The 10,303-nt window shown below is 36.9% G+C and overlaps 1 long non-coding RNA gene across 1 annotated transcript; it reads left to right on the forward strand.

The window, feature by feature from the left end:
* The first annotated feature begins 9,485 nt into the window (after window positions 1-9,485).
* Window positions 9,486-10,050, forward strand: LOC128093155 (uncharacterized). The gene is made up of 2 exons (XR_008212275.1): window positions 9,486-9,757; window positions 9,814-10,050. It is a non-coding gene; the product is annotated as an uncharacterized LOC128093155 (long non-coding RNA).
* The last annotated feature ends 253 nt before the right edge of the window (window positions 10,051-10,303 follow it).

Below are 10,303 nucleotides of genomic sequence, written 5' to 3' on the forward strand. Positions count from 1 at the left end.
CGCGCGTGACAAACGAGGGGCTCGCCAATTCGCATTTTTTATCAAGTCAAAAGTAATTTCCGCTGACAAAAGGATAACTCCCAGAGTCCAACCCATGGTAATGGCGTACCACGCTGGTTTCAAAGCAATGAAATCAATGTTTTCATGAACAATATTGTATCCCTTAGCCACAATGTCAACGATGTTGGCTCCCTGCACTCGTTGTGTTATTTGTTTCAGCCAAAATTGGGTAAATCCACCCTCAAAGAATTGAAACTCGGCACGCTGCAGCTTCGGAACCAGCGGATGCCGGTAACTGGTGAAGAAGAATCCAACTCGGATTCCAAACGTGAATTGATCTAATACTACCATGCGACGACGTCCTGTTATCGGATCAAAGTTTCGAGGATGGTGCATATTTGTGTAAAGATGCGGACGACTCCCGGTAAAGGCATGTTTGCGTGTTGTCCAATCCAATTCGCGCATTTCACTAAATTCAGTGATTGAAAAAAGTAGCTTCATTCGGGGATCTTCATCGATCATTAAATTTATAAAAAGATCATTCGGGTGTTCGATCGTGATACCGGATTGCAGCAGATCGTCTAACGTTCAAGGATCTGACTTGTACGGATAATCAGCCAAAAAAGCAGAAATTTTTGCTTCATATGCTGTTGCCAGCACAAAATAGATCACAGTTAACACTGCAAGAACTGTCTTTTCTAGTGAAGTAACCTGATGAAACGCGTTTCTTTCAAATCCACACAATGGAAGAAGAATTAAATTGTTTTTAAATCGATGTGGTAGGACTATCATAAGCATGACACAGAAAAGGATAAGAGCTAGTAAGAAAATCCACAGCTCTGATCGAAATGGTAACACAAACAGATTAATTAAGGTCAGTTTTTGCCCACTCGGGGCAGCAATCTGTATAGTAATAGGTACAATTGTGTGCAAGCAAATTTCGTTTATCATAATAGTATTGCTGAGGGTGTTTAACCCAAAATCATAAGTAGTTGTCGCATTGTAGTTAACAGACTTCATCAGACAATCTTTCACAGATTTTACTTCTTTACAGTCAAAAAAATGGAACTGATATCGACCTCCAAACCTTTCAATTGTTGTAGGGAAAAGCTCAGTTGCATACCCATTGAAAGCATCAGTGTTCCACAGTGCCGAATTCGATAGAGAAAGATGGAAAGTGCGACCTGTAAGGTTGTTTGTAGGATCAATGAATACTTCCGGGAATTGAACGGCACCATTTCTTGTAAAAGTTTGGGTTTGAAATGCTTCCATATTGTGTATCATCAGAACATCTGTGCAAATGTAGGCAGAATTATGTAGCTGCATAGCTCTCAGTGTTTGTTGGATATTTATCAATCCCTCATGATTTTTGTAACTGTACAAAGCTACGATTTTCATACCTCTATCAAAACTTGAAGTTAAGAATAACTCTATCGTATGACACTGTTTTGCATTAACGAAAATAACAAGAACGCCAGGTGAGCGGTGGACTTCAACCTTTCCCTCTGAATACAGAATCCTTTTCGGAATTAGGTTCAACCGTTCAGAAGTTACAATCGCATTCAGAGAAGTATGCTCCACAGATTGCTTTGAGGCCTCATAAAACCAACAATCAAACGATCCAGGCTCTTGATCGGCTAGATATCGTATCAAAGAAGATATGTTATCCAAGACCGGTCTCGAATGATCCGCGATAGCCGTTAGGCCTGTACAAACTTCGGTCGTTACGAGTAGTCCAAAAAAGATTGCTTTCCAAACGGAGTTCATGATGACTTATGGTGAACCTACATTGCAGGTTGATCTTAAATAGTTATTCAATTGCCCTGGTAGATTTTGTAATTATGTCTATTTTAGAAAACAACCACATTAATACCTATTATAGGATACCACGTGTCAACGTGCGTCAACAAATTAAGCAAAGCTCATATCGCGAAAATTGCGTTTTAATGTTTGACCTTGAATACCTTGACCGAGCCACGTAGCCTAGTGGTAACGCTCCCGCCTAGTAAGCGGTAGATCGGGGTTCAAATCCCGGCTCGGACCAACACAACTGGTGATCGTTTCTCTTCTGGATTCGATTGCTTAGTAAAGGGAAGGTAGTGTATCGTCACAAACTGGACCTTATCACGACACCTTAGGAAGGCGACCTATGGAATGTTACATTAACCTTAACATGTTAACATTAAGTTGAGAATGAAATTGCCACTGAATCCGCTTTGTAAATGCCGGCCCCGATACTCTTCAAGGATACTGGGCCCCGATACCCCTCAGGAACTGGGAAAGATTTACTTTTTTTTACTTGAATAAAAGAAAAAAGAACACGCAATGAAAACAATAACAAACATGCATTGTCTCGAAGTTTGGTTGAATTTGGTTGCCGGAGTCCGGATTTATAATTTCAAATATTTCCGATAGTCGGGCATGTACGTATGTCAAACGCGTTCTGACCTGACATCATTTTGGCCAGTTGCCGCACCTACATGAAACTTCTGTCATATGAAGAGTGACAACAATGCACGGAGTTGGTTAGGTTTTTAGGTGAAATTAGGGGATCTTGAAGGTGAAAAGGTGAGGAGAAAAAGTGACCGTGCGACAAGATAGCACGATTGCGATGAACTAAGGCTGAAGGACCGACGTTTTACTTCCCTATCCGATGAAAGGCGGGAGCAGATGGGAATCGAACAAAGCGAACAGCGTAGCCATAATAAAAATAATAATAAAAGCTTTTTTTTATTATTTTTTAAGATGCAATTCATTGATTATAGAAACATGTATGTATAAAATTATAAATATCACTCATTTATATTTTGGTTTTACTTGAATTCGATAGCTGGCTTTCGCAGTCAAATAAACAATGTTTAATCGATTTGCTGTTTGAAAATTCCCGATCGGAATTTGAGTGTTTTTCATGGGGACCATAATTTATTGAAAAGAAACATACGTTAAAAGGCACATTAAAATATGCAATGATATACTTAACAATTGTCTAATCGTTTACGTTAAAAACTTTTGTTGCAAGCAGAAGAAATTGGAGGTACTTTTAAGTAATTAAGAAACGACAACAATGTTTGGAACATTTAAATGTTTTTTTTTTACAACATAAATAACATCCCCTACTTCATAAAAACGAGATTTCTTCCTAAATTTATGGCGTCCTTCCGTTTGGAACAAACGTGTTTAATGAATGTGATAAGATTATATTTGATCTCTTTTGTTTGATTTGTGTGTTCTTTTCAAAAAATTGTAGTTCTCTTGAAAAAGGCTTAAACCTCGAGCTGAAACGTCGGTATTGGGGTTTCCAGCTTAGATTGTGGGATAATTTGAAAGTAAGCTAGAATTCTGGTAAATTTGGTTCTGAAACTTGTTATTGGACGTCAAATATTGGTCAAACATGTTATTTTGAAGAAAAATCCTCTAAAATCGAAAAAAAAGTCTTTAAAAAATAAAAGTTGATCTCTCCAACGAAATATTTCGACGGATCCAGCAAAATGTCGGAAAGAGCCCTTCCTTCATGGCGCCAAATATCAGATTTGCTGAATTTTGTATCTTAAGGTTGTTATAGGAAACACACCGTGCAATGTCCTAATGCTTTTTGGCCTTGCCATGACAACCAGCTTTCGGTGACGCCGTTTGTTTACAAAAGCACGAGACAGTGACGGTGACGCATGGTTTGCTTTTTATGACAGTTTGATGAGCAAGAACGCGTGTTGAACGAGGGGTCTTTCAATGCAACATCGACATCGTGTTGAAACCAATTGGGTACTAAAGCCCTATGTCAATTTTTATGTACAACGGTAAAAAAAACACGATTAAAAACCATTTCTGATCACTTTTTTTCATTTTAATGCAGAATTTTTTTTTTGACAAGACAACATTTTTTCGGTGGATCTACTATGGTCCCCTTGGAACTAGCTGTCAAGTAGGAGCTATTCTGTCAAGAAGGACCGCGAGGTTAATTTTTCAAAATTGATTTAAAAATCCATTTTAAACTCTTTGTGGTTGTACAAAGAGTCATTGTACTCAGAAAAATAAGCTTTATTGCTGGAAACAATAATATCAGCAATCTAAGCTTCATTTTAGAACTCAATTAGTGTTCTAACACAAACAAATCTAATTTTTTTAACAAAATTTTCCTTTTTTAATGCTTTTTGCGTGTTGAGCCTTATGTCAGCAAGTCAGCAACAGTCAAAAAGCAAAAAAAAAAAGTTTAACGGAGACGCATGGTTTGCTTTGATGTTGGGGTTGACAGTTGGATGGAAAGGCGTGCTTAACGAACACCAGTGCATTTTTTCAGCATGTTTAAACAAATTTCTGCGAAAAAAAATATGATTCCCAAGGTCCAACCAAAAGCGATGACATACAAAGCAGGATCCATAGCAGAAACTCCGATATTTTCATGAACGAAGTTGTATCCATTACTGACAATGCCCACATGGCGAGCTCCATACAGTTGTCGCGTTATTTGCTGCAGCCAAAGGTCAGTGAATCCACCTTCAAACAAATTAAACTCGGCACGTTGCAGCTTCGGAACCAGTGGATTCCGGTAACTGGTGATAAAGAAACCATTGCGATTTCCGAAGTTAAACTGATCCAAAACTATCATCCGACGCCGGCCTGTTTCCGGGTCAAAGTTTTCAGGATCGTGCATCATTGAAAACAAATGCGAACGACTTCCGGTGTAGGCAAATTTGCGTGTAGTCCAGTCTAATTTGCACCATTCACCTGCTTCTTTTTTTGCAAATAGGTTTCTCATTCGGGGATCTTCTTCCATCATTGAGTTTTCGAAAGATTCGCCCATTTGTTCGATTTTTAGACCAGATTCTAGCAAATCGTCGAGCGTTCGAGGATCCGGTGCGTAGGGATAATCAGTCAAAAACGCAGAAATCTTGGCATCATAGGCAGTTAATAGTACAAAATAGATCACGATTAAAACTGTAAGAATAGTCTTTTCTACTGAAGAAACCTGATGAAACTTGCTTTTCTCGAATCCACACAATGGCAGAAGAATCAAGTTGTTTTTAAACCGTTGAGGAAGAATCGCCATAATCAAGATACTGACCATAATTGCAGCTAGTAGCAATATCCACAGCCCTGGCCGAAATGGCATCAGAAACACATTCAACAATGTCAGTTTTTGTCCACTTGGTGCGGCAATTTGTATTGTGATGGGAACCAACGAGTGCATGAAATGTTCATTAACGATTTTAGTATTGCTTTGGATGTTCGTTCCAAAATCATACATGGTTGTTGAATTGTAGAACCACGACTTCATAGAGCAATCCATCAAAGATTGATTTGAGTTACAGTTGTACAGATGGAACTGAACTTGACCTCCTAGTCTCTTTATGATCGCTTCAAATAGTTTCGTTGGATAGCCATTTATGCTATCACTGTTCCATAATATCTTTTCGGATTGAGATAGATGGAAGGTGCGACCTGTTAGGTTGCTAGTAGGATCTCTAAACACTTCCTGAAATGGGATGGCACCGTTCCTTTGAAAGGTTTGAGTTTGAAATGCTTCAATATTTTGAATCTCTAGAATATTCTTACAAATGTAGACAACATCATGTAACTGCAAATTTCTAAGTATTTTTTTACTTTTGGATAATCCCTCACGATTGTTGTGATTGTATAAAACAATGATTTTTATACCTCTATCAAAACTTGAAGTTAGAAATAGGTGCATCGAAGCAAATCTATTTCCATCAACGTCCATGACGAGAACCCTAGGAGATCGGCGAACTTCAATCATTCCTTCAGCAAACAGAATTCGTTTTGGAATTAGGCTCAACCGATCCGAAGAGACGATTGCATCCAGAATGGGTTCTTTAGAAGTTTGCACCGAAATCTGGTAGAACCAACAGTCAAACGAACCCGGGTTTTGATCGGCCAGATATTGTATCAACGATGTTACATAATCCAAGACTTGTCCCGAATGTTCCTCGGTAGACGAACAGATCGTTACGAGCAGTCCAAAAAGGACGACTTTCCAAAGGGATACCATGATAACTTGTATTGAACTAAGTTCACAAGTGCTCCTTAAATAGAAATTTCATTGTTCATTGTTTGACCTTGTAATGATGGTTATTTATCATATCACTACGTTGATACCTATGGGATATCACGTAGCTTCAAACATTGTAATGGTCTTGAAGTAAAACTGTATCGCCATCTCTGGGATCGGAGTTAACGATGTGCAGATAGTTCCTGTTTCAATAATCCTCTTTGTCTCGCTCCTTTGTGCTGCCTGTGTTTCGATTTTCTCTCTTTTTTGATATCTCGTGACGGAGGGGTGGTACGACCCCTTCCAATTTTGGAATAATTTTTCAAAAATTTGCAGCCTGAAAAGGTGTTGAGATGGAAATTTGATGTCGAAGGAACTTTTATGTAAAATTGGACGCCCAATTTAATGGCGTATTAAAAATTCCGAAATAACATACACAGAAAAAAAAATGATGGTAATATTCATCAGAAAATGGTGACAGATTTTGTGGCAAAATAAATGATAAATTTTAACACAGAAAATGATGAAATTTCATCAGTTTTGATGAATATTCATCAGGTTCACATTTTTACACATTTTTTTATGTAATATTACACAAATAAAGAGGTAATATTCAACCTACCAAATTTTCAACATTCCAAAATTCAACTTTTTTTTTCTGTGTATTTTGCATCGAAGTTTTAAAAACTCTGCCATTTTTCGTTACTCAACTGAAATTTTTTTTAGAACATGAGCAACTCTCTACAAAATCGGCCGGTTTCGACCATTTTTATTTATTGTATTTTTTATTTTGGCTTTTCCCTATGACCAAATAAGCTATTTCAAGTTTTAGAGGACAAAAACTCGCAACTTTTGAGCCATAGAGAAACAAGGTCAAAAAATTTGCCGCCGAGTTATGAATTTTTGAAAAATTTGTGATTTTTGGAAAAAATCGAAATTTCATGCAAAAACAAATTTGACGTAATTTTTTAATTTAAAATTGAATTTCCAATCGAAAAGCACTTTAAAAAAAAATTTATAAAGGGCTTTGTTTTCAAGATACAGTTGACTCTCTGGCTGTCGATCTTCTCGATATCAATATTGCTCCAGCTGTCAATAAATATTTCAGTCCCTTCAAGAACATTGCTTTGATTTTTCGTTCTATAATAACTCCCGCTCTCGACAGTCCCTTCAATATCGACAACGAGAGAGTCCAGTGTATAGCCACCGAAAGTTTTATTTTAGCGAAATATTTGTAGTTTTTCGATTTTTAAAAATAGTGACCATGAGTGAACATTTCTAAAAATATGTTTTTTTGAAAAGTTCAAAAAATTTGCTAAAAATTGTCTAAGAGACATTGAAGATTGGACCTCGGGTTGCTGAGATACAGCTGCTTTAAGAAAAAGAAACACGAAAATTGAAGTTTTCTAAGTCTCGCATTTCATTTTCCGATTCGAAATCATGTTCATTGAGAAAATCATGATACTTTCAGAATATTAAAATAATGCAATTTATCAAAATTTTCTTAATTTAACTTATTGTTAACTCACTTTTAAACTCTTCAAAATTTTATGAAAACTTCTTTTAAGAGTACTTTGAACACTTCTCTACCATGGTCAGAATGATTCCATACCATTCCGTACGTATTAAACTTGTACTCTTCATTTTGTGGAAAAATCGCAATCTCATCAAAGTCACCCCGTTTTACGATACTTTTCGATTCTACATTAACCCAGAATGGTAATTTTTTCATTTAGAACAAAAATTTTCCCTTTGAGAGTTTGTGTTTTTTCTGACTTTGCAGGTTTTTTTTAAGAGTGTAACAATGTTGCACAAAGTTGTGGATCAGACAATAACAAAAAAAAAAATATAAAAAAAACATAAGGGGTTTGCTTGTAATCATCACGAGTTATTGCGATTTTATGAAAAAAGTTTTTTTTTGTAATTGTCTGCTCTACAACTTTGTTACACTCTTAAAAATAACGCTGCAAAGTTAAAAAAAAAGAAATTTTAAAATGAAAAAATAAATGTTCTAAATGAAAAAAATACCCTTCTGCGTAAATTGGCAGATTCGAAAAGTACACGCAAACCAGACTTTGGTCAAATTTACCGAAATTCTCCGTTAATTTATCAGAAATTCTCTGATAGAGCGTCTCTATCCCCATAATTATCTACATTTATCTCTATCGCCATAATTATCTATATTTTAAAGGACTAATTATTCAAAAATCTATAACTTTTGAATGAATTTTCTGACCGATTTGGTGGCCGATTGTTAAATTAACAACAACAAACTAACCTCGCAACCTTTGAGCCACAGAGAAGTATGGACAAAAACATTGAGCCTTCCTCACTGAGGCAAGGCTATAATCCTGCTCTGAAAATGATCTTTTTATAAAAAGCTTGGAGACCTACACTGCCCATGTTCGCATAAATGTCCCATATGCATTTTCATCACTTTTGAGCTAATGATGCAGTTTGGTTCAAAATCGTGTGCTCTTTCAGAAAAGCTCATAACATCCAATACTTTGTTCTAGAAATCAGGGGGAAATCCAGTTTTTTCGTGAAAACTTAACACGTAAGCTTATGTGTGGGACAAACTTGATTTGCGGTTTTCTCAGCTTGCTGTTTTTGCATATGAGACATTTATGCGAATATGGGCAGTACAGGGCATTAAAATATACATTTTCATCTATTCACAAAATAAATATGAAGACATTTGCACAGCTAAAAAAGTAGTAATCCAGCTGCGTGTAAAAGGCCTGTGTGTAAAATAAATATTGCATTATTTTATGCAATTTTATGTGATTTTACACCTACTTGACCGATTTATCAAGCTCATATATGCGTTTGTCCTTACAGCTTTACATCGGTCTGATGGCTGAGTGGGCTAAGGCGCCAGCCCTTACTGTTGGTGCTGGGTTTGAATCCCGTCGGTTGCAACTTGTACATACAGTGTGTAATATTAAGTGTTTATTTTGACGAAGGTGATGTGCATGCTTTTGCATGCGATTTTACCATCGGATTTTTTGCTGTGTGGATGAACCATTGCCGATATGTTGTTATTTTAAGCTAGCAGTTTCAAAAAACGTGTGCCACGATATCTCAACACTGCTTTGACCAAATCGGCTCAAAATTTTGGTGAAGACACGTTAAACCGGTCCTGTGTGCATGACGAAGACCGATTTTCAAAAACTTAATTTCAAAAAGTAAAAAAAAATTGTTTGTTTTTCATTAAAAAATCATCAGTTTTAGATTTTTGTATTTAAAAAAAAAACATATTTCGAAATCGGGCTTCGTCATGCACATGGAATCTGTCTTAAGAGTCTTCACCTCAAATTTCAGCCAATTCGGTCCATCCCATCTCGAGATATCGTGGCACCCGTAAATCAACTCGGTGTTTAGAGAAAAACGTTCACAAAGTTTGACAGTTCGCTTTGCGTATGGCAAAATTGTGAACTTAAATCGTCGCTTACTCAGTTCAGTCAGAGAGAAGGGAAAATAGAGCGCGGACTCGGAACATTTTTTTCATGGTTCATGGTACCAACCAAAGGTACAACCGTAACGCCTTTGATCATGTGTTATGCTTTTCAGGCGTTATCAAACACTGGCGTTATGGATTTTTTCTATCGCAGCAATCTCCTCTTAGTTTTTTGAAGTGACAGTTTGAAATAAAAACAATAAAATCCGCGGACGTCCAACGAGCTAGATGCTGGATTTTCAATATTCAAATGACGTGATTAAATTATTTGGGAACGTGATTCAAATGAACTTGTGAGCATTCCGTAAAACTTCCAGCGATAGAAGAACGCACATTATTTGAACATCAGATTTTTTGATTTTAGGCTGCAAATGAACCCAGGCCAGGCCTTATGGCTTGTGATTGAAAATTTTCTACAGACCCCAATTTCAACGATAGTTAATCGTCGTCGGTTGTGCCATTCAACTTTCAGATACAGTTCATGAAAAACGTCGCTGCGGTTTCAAGTTTCTGAGGCTTTGCCGTACTTGAGAAGGAAATGCTCTTCTTTTCAATTTGAAATAAATCAAAGATTGTAGAATACATACTTCTTTTTGGTTTTTTGGTTATTATCATAAATCTGGACTGGATGATGGTCATATTATTGAGAATTTGTCTCAAAGAATCGTGAATACAGTAGCCATCCCTCTTACCCTGTAACCAGTGCACTGCAGTGTGAGTGTTAATGTGACTCGATGCAAATTTTGGGTTGTTTGCGTCAAGAAGACGTTTTGTTTGTCGACGGGGGATGACTACGACGACACCCAACCCCACCCGAAGCTAAAAGTCTCACACCGTGC

This window comes from Culex pipiens, chromosome 2, assembly GCF_016801865.2.
Source record: "Culex pipiens pallens isolate TS chromosome 2, TS_CPP_V2, whole genome shotgun sequence".
NCBI classification, from domain to species: domain Eukaryota; kingdom Metazoa; phylum Arthropoda; class Insecta; order Diptera; family Culicidae; genus Culex; species Culex pipiens.